Genomic DNA, 16,454 nt, shown 5'->3' with positions numbered 1-16,454 from the left:
AGTTTCTTATCAGTCAGAGAAATGCTTCCACCCCTGTTTTGGAAAAAGAGAGAAGAAAAATACCTCAAATCATTACATTTTTGTCAGCTTTCTTCCCTGATTGTTGCAGTCCCTGGTTGTTGCAGTTCACTGGTTGTTGAGTTTAATATTTACAGCACGTTAACAAATAAAAGAGGGTAAATTTCATGGACTGTGCAGTTTACTGCACTCTTCATTATAATGCTGTCTTCTAACTTTGCTGTGATTAAGAGTTTGCCAGGATATCCAAAACAGCATTCCTTTTTACAGGGCATTATCTATGACCTGAGATAATTGTTTCTGGGCTGAAATTCGATTTAATAGATTTTAAAGCCTAAAGGGACCATTCTGATTGTCTAGTCTGACCTCTTCCATAACACAGGCCATGGAATTTCACTCAGTGATATATGCAAGATTTAAGTATGGGAAGTGCATAGTTCTTTACACCAAATGTGGTTTAATTTGGTTCTCTTAACTTAAAAAAACACCTATATATTAATAAAAGCTTAAATATAAAAGTGCCAAATGTGGCTGGTGTTCAGTAACTTCTTGGTTCTCCCTTAGAGAATCCCAGAAAAGGACTGTTTTTTCAGCCATATTTCAATTCTGTTTATTGATCCTTCAGTAATCTCCATGAGGCCATTTAGAGGACACCCACACCTCATCCCAGCCTGTCTGGTCTCCATTCCCTCTTCCCTTGTAGATACCCAGACTCTAACATCAGAAGAAGACCACCGGCTGTTGAGCATTACTTCTGCACAAAAGGGACTCTTACAGGAATCATGGCATGTGATTAGACCCAATGTTATACACCATGATAACCAATGATGTCTTGGTATTATTACCTGAATAAAAAATGCCACCCTCTGGCAGGACCATCATAATGAGGAATGACAGAGCATTCCAGATACCAAAATATGTGACTTTTGGGTTGGATGGAAGAGGAGCAGGTGGTAGAGTAAGGCAGAGAATAATTTTTCTGTCTATTGAATGTAGAGGGTAAATACTTTGTGAGCTACTCAGATGTTATAATAGAAAAAAATAAGAGAAAAAAAAAGGTGTATTTTTTCATCATTTATATACCCACAATTTGCATGAAAGTTAGCATGCATAGATGTTTTCATTATAAAAGTATTCTATTCAGAGCAAGGATTCAGATTTTTAGGATGAAACTGCACTTATGATACTGTTGTTTGGGAGCTATTTTTCTTTTCTTTTTACCCCATCTAATTAAAAATAATGGGTGAAAACCTGGCCACAATGAAGTCAATTGGATTTGTCCCCCTATTTTTTTTTATTTTTTTATTATTTAATTTAAAAATTATCCTACAATGTGGGTAAAAAGAGAGATGTCAAAGAAAAGTAATTGGGTAAGAATAATAGATTTAAAAATACTTTCACTCATTTTAATAGCTCCTCAGATTAATAAATGTAAACTTCTAATTAAACTTTTCATTATTTATTTTGTTTGTTTAACTTTTGCGATTGTTGAACACTGAGAACAGACTAGTTAGTTTTATTTCTATCCCTGGCTTTGGGGGAAAGAAAGATTAAAAGTCTGACCTATTAGCACTTTGTGCTGCAAAGTTTGGATTGCACACACTGAAGGAGATGGTTGGTTTGTTCTTACATTTATTTTTTCCTCCAGTGGTATCCTGTTTTTATATAAAGGATGAAAAGATTTCTATTGCAAATTTGAGGCCAGGTTTGCTCTGTCAATGTCCCTTTAACTATCTAAGGGTTCCTTTTATGTGTTTCCCTAAGTCAAAATGGCTTTGATTTTAAATAAGAAGTTTTAAAATTCCTCTCTCTCTCTCTCTCCTTCTCATCCCCCTCCATGGACCCTGCTAATTCAGTCTCTGTTGTGGAAAAACACTTCGACAATAATTCCAGCCAGATACAATACAGCTATCTTGTCCTCACTTCTAGGAAAACAGAAATTGTATTGATGGGGAGTAATAGTTGTTATGAAAATGTTCTCATCCATCATGGTCCACAGTTATCAATATTGAGAAGAATTTCTCAGAATTAGCAAGTAAGTTTCAACCATATTCTTTGGACCATGTACCCTCCACAGAGTGTGTTGCACATTGTCTGAAAGTTTTATTGTCAACTGTATACTTTACGAGCCTCTACATTTTTTAAATTTTAATAAAGGTGCTTTAAAATATTTTTATTGTATTTTAATTCCATTTTATTATGTTATACAGCACCTCAGTTGTGGAGGGAGGGGGTACTCTGGTTTGGTGCATTAACAAAATGACAATTTTTTCCTGTCATTATTAGAACTGTGATATTCCCTTTGAAATCAAAAGGAGTTTTGCATAAAAACTAAAGGTAAGATAAGACTCTGGGGCACTACCTGGTCCTTGGTGAATAAGGGGTTAACTTCAGCTCAACTTCATTAGCACAGGTGCCCAGCGTATGGCTATCAGAGTGGCTGTGGAAAAGGGATATGGCTTGGGGTGATCCTAGCTGATCTTAGCAATGAGTTGAACCCACCTAGAAGCATCTCTGTTTTCTTTCTATGTTAACTTCCTTGAGGAAAAGCCCTTGCTGATTATGATTGTTTTACCCACCAGTATCCAGGCCTGTAATTTTGAAGCATGGCTGCTGCACATGCACAGTAAGTATCTTCCATATAAATGTTTACTTTAAGCAATTGATGATATGCACAATTGCATAACACAGCTGGTTGGTGGAGGTGTTTAGGACCCCATTGGGGATTGTGGGTGAAAATCCAGCCTAATATATAACAACCTTAAAAGAATTAATAAAGAAAAAACCAAAAAACTACAAAAAACTCCAAGGAAAGTAAAGATCTGTGGTTGTTGCAGAGTTGGCTTTAGGCAAAGACTGGACAGGCATTTGCTTCAGGGGAGTGCATGGGAATTTGGGAGGACATCAAAATACATTGAAAGCTTGAAAGCTGGGAACATGGGCTATGCATAGGAGGAAGCTGATCATTCAAAAGAAATATTCCTTGATCAAGCAGCGGTAGAGAAATGGAGGAGACAGGAGAAAGTGTCAGCTAGGGGGTGGGGATGAGTGGTGTGGCGGGGAGGTGATTTAGAAAATAAGGAAATAACGAGGTGATGGTTTTGTAGCAAATGAAATGAACAATACATATGTGAAGTTCTTTAAACATCTTAGGTCTCAGGTTGAAATCCTGTCCCTTTGCCAGTCCTTGCTTATCCAAGGGATGGAGCATACTTTAAGGTACGTAGCTACTTAAACCTCCTGTATTTTCTGAACTTCAGAGAGTGGCTGTCAGAATCCTATTAGGAGAGTTTGTTTAATGTCTGGTTCAGTTTTAAGAGGATCTTTTCTCAAGGGACAATCTGACTCTTTTATCAGTAAACCAACTGAGGTCAAGCAATTTAGTAGCTGAAGGAAGCAATAAATTTTTAAGATCCATGGATTCCATTCAGGCTTTTGTAATGGGAAAATTGTAAATATTAGAAACTTGAAGAGGTCCTGATCCTCAACCTTAAAAAAACTGTGTCTGTGACATGGAGATTAACAATCATGCATAAGCACAAACATATTTCATTTTAAAACAAGATTTCAGTTTGAAATCTCATAAAATATTAGGATTTGTTTGTTTTGGCACCAAGACTATTTTACCCATATGTTTTATTTGGGCTTCCCTCAATAAGCAAACAAACAAACAACACCCCCGCAAATATTTAATTCTGCTCAACAAGGGGAAAAATTTGAAATGGGGGATATTTTCCAGTAAGTACATGGAGAAAATCCTAGAAGAGACATCAAAGAAGCTTATGTCCTCCCATCCAGTCCCCTCTGGGTTTACTTAAGGCACAGATCCTGCAAAGGTTTATTCATGTGCTTAACTTAATGCATTGTGAGTAGTCCCAGTTGTATTAGTGGCATTAGCATCATGCACATGCTTAAACAATACAGGGCTTTGTTAACCATGTCTGTAGGTTTTTGCAGTATTGCGGTGTTAGCTTCTTTGAGAGCACTGAACCTAACAACTCTTTAGCCCTGCAGACAAGAATTGGATATTGTATTCTTTACTTACTGAGGGGTATTTTTTTAAACAGTTTCAGAGTTTAAGTTTAAGGATTGAAGCTGAAGAGACAACCATCTCTCAACCTTCAAACCAACTTCTAACTGGTCTCCACCCAAAGCCCCAACAAAAATTGATTTTGATATTTGCAATTTGCATGCCATCTTTTCAAAAGGTTTAATTCTAATTCTTATATAGTCTTAAAGTGATTATGTCTAGGAAAAAAGGATGTTCATATTTCTTTATTAGCAACTACCATCCACCATCCTCATAGAAATTAACCATTTGATATTGCTTTTCAGGCATAGTCTTCGGGGTACCATCCTTGCTACTAAAAAGGTTACCAATAGTTACTACTGAGTGATATTTGTGTGATATTGCAATATTACCCCTGTACTTAGAACAGCAAATATCTGAATTGCTGCAGCTATCATTTTATGAGGCTGATGATGTAAGGGTAACCACTAGAGATAGAAATAGATTTATTCTCCGTATGTGTTGTTTCATTTCCTTTTCCCTTTGCTCTGAAGTTACATATTTCTTAGACAGATTAAGGAGATTCAGGAACAGGCTACCCAAACTCATTTGCTAGAGAATCGAGGGCTTAGAAAAAGAAGTAAGGTAGACCGTAGGTAGGGGCAAAGGAAGAATGGATATTCACATTCCTGGAGCAAAAATCCTCAGAGGTCCTTTTGCTAGTTTTTATTAAACTAGAGCCTCACAGTTTTCTTACCAGTCCAAAAGGCAGTTTTTGCCCACATAACTGTTTGTCTCATCCTACTGAGAGAAGTTCATCTTTTTACACAGATTTGAAGACCAATTGAAATTGCTATTCCAAGTATCAGGGAATCTAAAAGAGGTTAGAGAACAAAGGAACCAATGAGAAAACTTGCAAAATCCCGTCAATTTGAATTAGGTGTGTAGGTCCAAATTGCCTGAATGGTGGAGAGCTGGTGTGTAATTAACCAGCCAGCACAGAGAGGCAGGGCAATTTTTCTGAACTTGCTTAGCCCATCTCTAATTGGATAATTTTTAAAATATATATTGAAAGTAAAGGCTTGAGCCTTTTAGAATTGATTTTCACAGAAGTTCTTTGTGTTCTTGACCCCTTAAACAATCCAGAGGAATCAATTTTTCTCTTTCTCTGTGGCATGATGGTGACTATATTAGCATCATTTATGTATGTATGTATATATGTATTTGTATTATCATAATGCCTAGAAGCCCCAGTCAAGAACCAGGACCTCAGTGCGCTGGAAGCTGTAAAAGCACAGAACAAAAAAAAGACATTCCCTACCCCAAATTGTTGCTTCAATCTCTTCCATTTTAAATTTTCCCTTACACTGTCCTAAAGCTTGAGGGCTGGGTTCATTCCTGATATCAGGTCAAAGTGAATCTGGGGCTGAATTTGGCCCCATGAGTTCACACTGACACATTAGAGATGGAAACAGTGGGTTCTAAATGGCTGCACTTTTTGCAAAGTTTTGAAGTACTACAGTATTTTCCAGTCAGTTGAGCAAAAGCTGAAATGAGCAGAAATAAAGGGCACATCAGCATTTCCTGTGATTAGATTATTGGTTACTATATAAAAGGCTCTCTATTTATTGACTGAGTGAAGGTACTAAATTTACTCCCATTGGGGCTAATATGGGAATTAATTCTAGCAAAGAAAAACTTCATTACGGCTTTAAATGCTTAACTCCCATTTACTGGCCTAATGGATGGAAGGAAGCATTGTATGTGATTTTTATCTTGATTTTTCTAAAGCATTTGGCACAGTCCCACATGACATTCTCATAAGCAAACTAGGGAAATGTAGTCCTGATGAAATTACAATAGTGGGTGTACAACTGGTTGAAAACCCGTACTCAAAGAGTAGTTATCTACGGTTTGCTGTCAAACTGGGAGGATGTAACTAGAGGAGTCCTACATGGGTCTGTCCTAAGTCCAATACTGATCAATATTTTCATTAATGACTTGGATAGTGGGTTGGAGAGTATACTTATGAAGTTAGCAGATGACACCAAGCTGGGAGGATTTGCAAGTATTTTGGAGGATGGAATTAGAATTCAAGGTAATCTTGATAAATTTGAGAATTGTTCCTAAATCAACAATATGAAATTCAATAAAGACAAATGCAATGTACTACTCTGAGGCTACGTCTACACTTGGAGCTGCGGATATGATTCCAAGATTGCATAGGCATACTTGCGTTAACTCTCATTGAGTTAGCACACTAAAAATAATAGTGTAGCCATGGTAGCATGAGCAGCAATGAGTGGTAGCATGGGCTAGCCAAACCGAGAATGTACGCATGGGGTATCCCAGGCCACCATTCACCTCTGCCCATGCTAGCACAGGTACACGTCTAGTGTAAGTCTAACGAGCTGGGAATCACACCCCCAGTTCAAAGTGTAAACATAGCCTTAAGAAGGCAAAATTGAATGCACAAATAGAAAATGGACAGTAACTGGCTAGTGGTTATTGTAGATCAGAAATTGATGTGAGCCAACAATGTGATGCAGTTATGAAAAAGACTAATATCATTCTGGACTGTATGTAAGACTCAGGAGGGAATTGTTCTGCTCTATTTGGCACTGGTGAGGCATCAGTTGGAGTATTTTGCCCAGTTTTGGGGCCTCACTTTAAGAAAGATGTGAACATATTGGAGAGAGGCCAGGGGAAAGCAACAAAAATGATATCTTTAGAAAACTTGACCTATGAGGAAAGGTGGAAAAAACCCTGGGCATGTTTAGTCTTGAGAAAAGAAGACTGGATGTGCGGGGCCTAATAAATCTTCAAATATCTTAAGGGCTTTCATATAGTGGGTGGTGATTGTTCTCTATGTCCCCTGAAGATTGGACAAAAAATAATATGCTTATTCTGCATGATGGGAGATTTAGGTTGTATATTAAAAAAACCTTTTTAACTTTAAGATTGTGGAATTACCATCCTTTGAAGTTTTTAAGAATGGGTTAGACAAACACTTGTCTGTGTTGGTCTAGGTATTCTCAGTCTACCTCGGTGCAGTGAGATGGACTAGATGACCTCTCAAGATCCCTTTCAGCCCTGCTTTTCTATGATTTTATTATTTTTGCCTCCTGTAACGACTGTTCTCATTTATATTGGTGTAAAACCTGAATGACTCCATTGACTTCTGTAGCTGCTCCAATTTACACCAGGATAACTGAAATCAAAATTTGCCATGCATGCATAAATGGCATATTACAAACATTTATTTTTATCCTGTCAAGCGGAGACAACTGAAGAACTGACTGCAGGAAGTTTTGGACTGAAATAACTAGTCCCTGGTTTTCAGAGGGGTAGCCGTGTTAGTCTGTATACAGCAAAAACAACGAGAGTTCTGTGACACTTTAAAGACTAACAAATTTAATTTAAGCAGGCATAAGCTTTCTTGGGCTTCAGCCCACTTCCTCAGATGCAGTTGGTGGAAATAATACAGCAAATATTGGCAACATATATAGGAGGCAACATATACATATCCAAAGGCATAGACAACAATGGGAGAAGTGAAGAAACAAATTGACAGAGCCAGACGGGTACCCAGAAGTCACCTACTACAGGACAGACCCAACAAAGAAAACAACAGAACACCACTGGCCATCACCTACAGTCCCCAGTTAAAATCTCTCCAACACATCACTAAAGATCTACAACCTATCCTAACAGATGATCCGTCTCTCGCTCAGGCAGTGGGCGACAGACCCGACCCATACAGACAGCCCCCCAACCTGATGCAAATACCCACCAGCAACCATACATCCTACAAGAAGTCCAATCCAGGAACCTATCCCTGCAACAAACCCTGTTGCCAGCTCTGCCCACACATCGACTCTAGTGACAGCATCACTGGTCCTAACCACATCAATCACACCATAAGGGGCTCATTCACCTGCACATCCACTAATGTTATATATGCCATCATGTGCCAGCAATGCCCCTCTGCCATGTGCATTGGCCAAACTGGACTATCACTTCACAAAAGGATAAATGGACACAAATCAGACAAAAAATAACATCCATAAACCAGTCAGAGAACACTTCAATCTCCCAAGACACTCTCTGACCTGAAAGTTGCTATACTTCTACCAAAAAATTTCAAAAACAGACTTGAAAAAGAAACTGCTGAGTTAGAAATTATCTGCAAACTTGACACATTCAAACTCGGATTAAACAGGGATTTGGAATGGCTATTGCATTAAAAGAAGTAATTTGCTCTGATCATCCATTCTCACCTTTAGGCCTCAAGTACCTGGCTTTCATCCACCTACCCCATTGTTGTCTATGCCTTTGGATATGTATATGTTGCCTCCTATATATGTTGCCAATATTTGCTGTATCATTGCTACCAACTGCATCTGAGGAAGTGGGCTGAAGCCCACGAAAGCTTATGTCTGCTGAAATTAAATTTGTTAGTCTTTAAAGTGCTACAGAACTCTCATTGTTTTTTGTTTTTTGTTTGTAGTCCCTGGTTGAAAGAAAATGTTCCTGCTCACTGGACTAGGGATCAAAGTTAGCCTCAGGGTAGGTTTACACTTAAATAGCTGCACTGATGCAGCTGTGCTGCTGTAGCACTTTGATGAAGACACTCTAAGTCGATAACAGAGAGCTTCTCCCATTGGCTTAATTAATCCACCTCCATGAGAGGCGGTAGCTATGTCGGTGGGAGAAGCTCTCCCACCAACATAGTGCTGTCTACACAAGCACTTAGGTTGGTATAACTACGTCACTCAGGGTGTGGACTTTTTACACCTCTGAGCAACATAGTTATACCAAAGTAATTCTGTAGTGTAGACCAGGAGTCAGGGTAGGTAGGACCAACTCTTCTGAACCCTATAGCTTTGTGCTTGCTCACACCAGCAGCCTTCCACTTGAAGTCAATGGGAACTTCACCATTGACTTCAATGGGCACAGGATCACACCTTAGGACTGAATTTGGACTACATTTTTAGGGGCAACTGAGCTCTTTGGCTTCACTCCCAGTTAGAACAGAAAAGGTCTTGCAAGCTTAACTGTGGAAGTGCCACTGGTGATTAAGTAGTACTGAGGTCCTAGAGGAAGGTCAAAATGCCATTTCTCATTGCAAAACTAAAGATTATTGCAGAATTTCAAAATCATGAGATCAAAGTTCACACTAGTGGTGAAAAATTCTGTCAAGCTTTTACATAGTGATAAGGAAATTATTGATTGAAAAGTTTCTTCAGTGTACACTTCAAACAACCACAGGAAAAGATAGATTGGTTGGATGAGGTTATTGAGAAAGTGATACAAAAAGTAAATTAGTTAGAAACACCTAAATGTGTGTTACTTCTTCAACCAGTGAAGCAGGGATTCTACAGCCAATAACCTCTTTACTACACAACTACAGTTCATCCCCAGAGTTGCTCTGTCCTGTGTACTGACTGAGGAAAAATAGTTTGTGATCACGTAATTAAAGATTATATCACAAAGCATACGCACAATAGGGCTCAAGTAAGGTTGCACAGGCAACTTTAATTCCAATATTTTCTAACTTTGCATCCTTAAGAATGATTTTTAACAAGGATTTTTCTGTGCAATTCCCTAGGTTTTTAAAAAAGCAAACTGATGGAATTTCTACTTTTTTTTTTCTTTCAATGTGGCATCATATTGACACCTACATGTGTCATGACCAGGCTTGGAAATTTTAGGTCCATGGTACAGATCTCCGCCCCTTGAGCTAACAAAGTAACTGACAGCAATAGTAGCAATTGTCGTCTTCTATGTGGCCCAGCATTAACAGTGAGTTTCACAGACATTTGCTGACAGCAGAGAAATGGTGAGATTTAAGATTATAAGGAGGAATGGTGAGACATCTTCATGAATGTCATACTGTTTCCAGTCTCTGACAACCAAGGAAACAAGGTGTTTGGTTCTAGATATTTTGTTAACAACAAAGCCCAACCCTAGGAAAGGGGTAAGCTTGGACCAGATCCAGTATGTAAGGAGCAGGGTGGGAACATCACTTGCATGTTTTATGTCTGATTTCTGGCTTTGAATTTGAAGCCTCAAATCTAATTCTTATATTCAAAGAGATGCACACTTAAAACAACTCCTTTTTAAATCTATTGAAAGATTCCATTATTGAAACTAGAGTAATCTCCTACACTAACAGCCTGGTTTCATAGTGCGTTTCCATATTCTGTTGTAATGCCTGCTTTAGAAATGCCTGCGGTAATAATACATTAACTTTATTTTATTTACTGTCTCTGAGATAAGGTTAGTCAAATGGAGTAAGGTTTGATAATATAAAAATTATATTAATTACAGTTTCTTTGCGAGTCAAAACCTTGGCCATTTAAAAATCTCTTTAGTGCAATATATTCTTTTTAATACAAATGGTCAAAACCTGCTATCTTTTTTGTTTTGTTTTTGTTGTTTGTTCTAAAGAAAACTTGTGGATATTCAGTGACAAGTATGAACTCTGTTCCAAAGTTTGAAACCTAGCTGTCTAAAGTTGGACTTCTAAAGAAATCACCTGATTTTTTTGGCCCCAGTCAACACCCATTGAAATTACTTAACAAAGGCAAGGCAAATAAGCCCTCAGAAGGAAGAGGTTTACAGTATCTGACTGAATGCATTTTTCCCATGAAAAGAAGTATGTGAAAGATTGCCAAAACTAGTTTGTGTGTTTGGCCCCTTGTTTATTTTAATTTATGAAACCTGATGTGTGTATGGTAGAATGATGATAAGCAACCTTGTCAAATGAGCAAATAACTGAATTAGCTTCCTTATGTTCCATAACTCTTCTCCTCTCAATTCTTTTATCAAGCAGAATCAACTTCTTCTAATCCTGTTTTTCCACATTTAGGTCACAGGTCAAGAAAACATGTGAGCATGTGCCAAGATCTCATTTAAGTCAGTGCTTTGCTGAATTTTGACCTTAATAGAGCTTTACATATTTTTCCCAGCTCTGTTAAGATATGAGTGGGATAAAAAAGTGCCACTGACTGCAAAGTATCACCATATTGCAGGGTACTATGATAATAACTGCCAGAGTCATGAGAGGTCATATTCCTGATGTCATTCTATTGACTTCCCTAGAGTTACACCTGAGTTAAATTTGGCCCATAATTTCACCTTTATTTTTGCCTTTTAGTGGGCACTTATTTTTCTGTTGCCAAATTACAATCATTATAGATTACCCAGAAGTAACAATGGAATGTGACCTGCAGCCATGTAAACAATACATGTGCATTTACATGGCCCTCTTTGGTTTTCATTTACTTTCTTGTTCATTGAAACATCCAGGACTTGGATACATTTTTAGGTTTTGTATATTTAAAGTCTTTCAGGCTTCACAGTACAGTTTCTGAGAAATTGCACCCATGGGGGCCTCATTTCATGATAGAAATGGCAAATCTATAGTTAAGAAAAATAATGTGACTAGGATAGTTACAACAGAGTTACAACCGAAAACGAATTCTTTACATATTTTTCTCCAGCTCTGTTAAGATATGAGTGGGGTAAAAGAGCACTACTGACTGCAAAGTATCACCATATTGCAGAGTATTATAAACACTTTTAGATATTTGGTATTGTGCTCTGTATCCTGTGAGCTCACAGGCAAGCATTTGAGGCAATCTAAGCATTAGGCTATAGCCCTTGGCAGGTTCCCAATGGTCATTCTCACACTGTTAGTAAGTATAGGATAATTCTTTACCAGGACTGTGCTACAGAGTGCTATCTGTAGCATCCTGGTCACTGAGGTTGCTGCAGCACTGAGAAGATTGTAGCTTAATTGAAGTCAATTAACCAGTTTCTGTTTGGGATTACTGACACTTGGGTGGCAATTGCTGGGCTTATGAGGCAATTGGCTCAATAATTGGGAGGATATATTGGGAGAAACTGGGAAGAAAATGGAGGTGCTCCGGGAGTGAGCTGGAAAGAGGAGAGAAAGCTGTGTGGAAAAATACTGCAGTGGTTCCTCTTGTTGTGCTTTGAAACTGAAGATTAAAAGCATGTATGGTGAAAGGAAACAGCTTGCATATGTTTGTGGCTAGGACACCACAAGAGCAGGCTAGGCAAAGAAACTCGTAGGGAGGGTGAAGGGATGCCTGTGAGAGGCTGTCAGCAAAGAAGGGGTGCACATATTTTGGGTATACGTTTTAGTAGTCAATAGAAGAACACAGTACTTCCTAACTTTCTAGGAGGCAGCCTGATGGGGACTACTAAAAGGGTAACCACGCATTGAGGCTCGTGAGACCTAGTAACCGGGATGACGCTTCCAGTCTATCTCTGTATTAAACAATGACTTAGTCTTGGCCCATAAGTCCTGCCAGCTTAAGTCCTGTCTCACCATCTATGGGTTCATTGAATTATGCCCTTACTGTCCTGTGAACTTGCCTCACACATCCTAAATACAGGTTGCTCCTCCTTTGCTGGTAGGCCCCTGATGAACACAACCAGCTTGACTCTCAGCTTCTCACCCAGCCTTCTCATTCTTGCTCTGAGGGTGCCTATACCTGGCCTTCCCTCCGCAGACAGCTACCAGGCTGTTGCTGCAGCTCACACATAGTCCTCTGGTTCGCTCCTGAGCTTGATATCAATGTTCTCTTCTTTTCCTATTCACTAGGCACAGAATGACCAGACTTTCCAAAATGTAAAAAGGGACAGAATTTGTGATGGGTACAAGGGATAGTACATGAAGTCCATGTACAGACCACACAGTTAGAAAAAGGGGTGGGAGAGAAAATGATCCCTTCTCCCCTTTTCAGCCAAGTCACACTTCTTCCATTCTTTCTCACCTTTAGACCTGACCATAAAAAGTATATTTCACAAAAATATTCAAAAGAAATGAAAATTATTTTTACTTTGTTGGAAATTTTTCATTTTTATGAAAATTTGCTTAGTTTCAGCGGACCCCCCCTTTTGCTTCCCCCCCCCCCCCCTGTGAAAGAAAGGAGGAAGAAAAAAAAGGGAGGGGGATTTTCTCCCCACCAAAATGAAATTTTGTAACATTACGTTTATAAATTTGTTGAAAAAAAAAAAGTATTCTCATGAAACTGTCAGCCCCCGTGCATGCTGTGGCTGTCAGCCTCATGCATGGCTGACAACCAGAGCCCTTCAGATATGGGTGGCCGGAGAGCAGCAACTGCTGGCCAGGTGCTCTGAAGGCAGTGCCGCCCCCAGCAGCGGTGCAGAAGTAAGGGTACTATGGCAGAGGGGTGTGGGTGGCAAGGCATGGGGGTGGGTCATCACAGCCTGAAATATTTTCAAAGGGGGTCCTAGAAAAAAAGTTTGAGAACCCCTGCTTTAGTGTCTACAGGACATAATGAAAATTTTGTCAAAACACCTTGCTTTTTTGGTGCAGCTGACTAGCACAATGGGACAGTTGCTGATGAGGGGGCCAGTCTTTGCTTTCAAGATCCATGGGGCCAGATTTTCAAAACTGCTCAGCACCCACAATTGGGGCCAGGTTTTCACAACAGCTCAGTACATTGTGTAAATCTGGCCAGAAGTCTCCCTGTGTAAGTGCTGTAGAGCTCTCTAGTAGGCAACATCCTGCCAACCTTGTGCATATAACTTTATCTGTCCAATGAGATTTACTCAGTGAGTACAGTTCAATGAGACTACTTGTGCAAGTAAAGTCACTGATGTGCAGTAGTGTTGGCAAGATTAGGCCTGTCTAAATACTGATTTGGGACCTTGTCCCTCCCACAATGACATGTGGCCCATTCATTTCTGGAGTGGCATTGAAGTCTCCCAGTATGAGCCAGCAGGCTCATTGCAATAGATTATATGCAGGCATGTGTCATGGTGAGCCATCTATGTGACAATTTACTATACTGTGTAAGTCAAATATGCATTGTCCAAAAGGTATTGTAACAACAAAAAGGAGTCTTGCTTACTTACAGAAGTTCACAGAAGCACAGGAGGCTGTTTATTATTTTACAAAGTGGCCATACGCTGCACAGCAAAAGAAAGAGACCAAGGACATTAAAACAAACATATGCAAAAATCCACACAAAATAAATAGGCCAGATAAGCGAAAATAAATCCCTTCATTGGGATTGTAGCCAACTAGTTTTCATGTATTGTCTCTCGTCTCCTCCCCACTTGGAATCTTACCAGAGATTCATGACCTGAAGGAGAGTTGGGTTTTGAGGATCTGGTTCAAGGCCACACTAAGAGAATAAAAACCTGTTCCCACGCTTGTTAGACATGAATACTAACTAATCTATATCTTCTTGTATAACCCCCATCACTGTAGCGTCAGAGCACCTAACAACACAGCAATGGAATCAGGCAAGTTCAGCACAAAAGCACATCCTCCTGGGGGTGGGAGGAGGGGAGGTGGTGGTGAGTAGTGAGTTATAAACACACAGAGCAGGCAGTATGAAATACCCTTGTAGGCTCTGAATCTGGTTGTGAAATTTGTCTGTACAGAAGTCAAAGGCTCTTCATGTGGTTGCGAGGGACCTGCCATGCAGATCAGCTAGTAGGCTTGGGGCTATAGGTCTGATCCAAAGGCCACTGAAATCAATAGAACTCTTTTCATTGGCTTTTGGATCAGGCCCTAAAGTCTAACAGGATGGTTTCTTCAAAGTACAGGATTAGGGCTGGGTAGAGGAATGAATTTCCCCTTGCACCCTGGCTTGATTCTCTGTCTACCCCAAACACAGCTAAATCCTCTCTTACCCATATTTTTTTTTTTTTTTTTTTTTTAACAATGTAGTAACACAGGATTAACTCTTTGGCTTTTTCTCCATAAGGTAATTAGAGATTCCCTGTTGGCATGGGTCTAGATGAGTAATAATATCCTTTCCTGACATTTCAATAAGTTCAGGTACCAGTCTAAAATGGAGCAGATCACGCTATAACAGAACACTTTCCTAAAGTTATTTTGCTCATGGGACAAACTGCTGACGCTGTGTACCAGTAAATAGACAAAGGACACAGAAGTCATGTAAAACTTGTGGGGGAGAGGTAGTCCATGAGGCGATACAATGTGTTAATCAGTGTTTGGTGTACAAACAAAAGTGGCAACACTCTGGGAATGTTGTTATACTCACTTCCTTTCAGAGAGTGAGAATGTCACAGAAGGAGGGTGAGACATTTTTAGGAGGAAACCTGTCCTGACCAAGGAACTTTTCTGTAGATCTTTTCAGGCATGACAGAATGGTTAGGGATAGGGAGGGTCTGAGCGGTGGAACAGGAGATTCCCTTTTGGGGCTGGCTTTGGGGGTGAGATGTTATTTGTGGGTGGGGTGGGTTTCAGCACTGGGTGGTGTATTCTTTTCATTAGAGTGATGAAAGATTGTATTGAACCACTGAATTATTATTATGATTTATTATAGAATCATGATCTGACTCTAACAGAATGGAGAAAACAGCCTGTGGTTCATGGCGGCCAGGGCCCTTGCAAGACGGAGGATGATCCTTTGACGTCTTCACATTTGTGAACTGCTGTGAATTTGTTAATTTGTTCTCTAGCAGGCCTGTTTGGGCCTACATGTTGTTTATGAATCTTCTCATAGCAAGTGCTGCAAATATGCAAATACTAGTTGTTTGGGATTTGTTGTCTGAGCTGTGTGATCGGTCATCCATGTCACATATTATGGTGTCTACTTACAGATTGGAAGGTCATTTGTACAAATTAGAGTGCTGGAAGAAATCTGCTGGAAAAAACTTTAGGGAGGAAATAGCAGGCCTAGGAAATGTTAGGGCATTGAAATTTCTTCCTGTCTTCTGTTACATAAAGATTATGGTTGAGGTTATTCTGGGGTGACACACTGTGTCTGTCTCTCTTTGCTTCTCGTCCCCCTTTTATTTGATGATGCTGGAAGGACTAATGTCTCCCGCATCAAGTTGTGTGGATACCCATGTGGTCATTGGACCATAAACATGAGTCCAAATTATTTGCTGGGGGAAATTGGCTTCACTCTGAAGTCAGTGGAGTTAGTAGAGCATTTGACCCATTTGGAGAGAGAAAAGCTCTTGCAAAACAACCCCTGTTGTGATACGCATAATGTGCATATCCTATTGAAAAGTCCTATAGAATTTAACACACTGTTTTATCCATGCTATGGAATTTTATAGGTAGGTTTATAAATCCTATAGAAAGGATGCCATTCTACATTACATTATTTTAGATAAATTTCTAATGACTCTTATCCTAAATTCCATAGGAGTTTACACAAAAATAGCCATGAATATTTAATATGCATAATGCCTGATTCTCCACGACCTAGCATTGTATGTAGTCATTTACACCTGTGCAAAATACTATGGACCTGATTCTTCTCTTACCAAGTTTCATACCAGTGAATCTCCATTGACTTCAGTGGAGATACTTCTGATTTATGCTAGTGTGAGATGAGAATTAGACCCCATTACTGTGAAAGATGCTTCACACAGATGC

General features: G+C 39.4%; 1 long non-coding RNA gene across 1 annotated transcript in view; it reads left to right on the top strand.

Annotated features, from left to right (window-relative positions):
- The first annotated feature begins 2,509 nt into the window (after positions 1-2,509).
- LOC137167554 (uncharacterized) overlaps positions 2,510-16,454 on the top strand; it is a 61,976-nt gene continuing 48,031 nt past the window's right edge. Inside the window, exons 1-2 of the long non-coding RNA XR_010924134.1 lie at positions 2,510-2,644; positions 3,172-3,237. This is a non-coding gene — a long non-coding RNA (uncharacterized lncRNA). The remainder of the gene's footprint in view (positions 2,645-3,171; positions 3,238-16,454) is intronic.

Source organism: Emydura macquarii, unplaced genomic scaffold (genome assembly GCF_026122565.2).
Source record: "Emydura macquarii macquarii isolate MOO-44397 ecotype Brisbane River unplaced genomic scaffold, CSIRO-AGI_Emac_v2 contig_320, whole genome shotgun sequence".
Classification (NCBI taxonomy): domain Eukaryota; kingdom Metazoa; phylum Chordata; order Testudines; family Chelidae; genus Emydura; species Emydura macquarii.
This window is presented reverse-complemented; position numbering and strand designations above follow the sequence as displayed.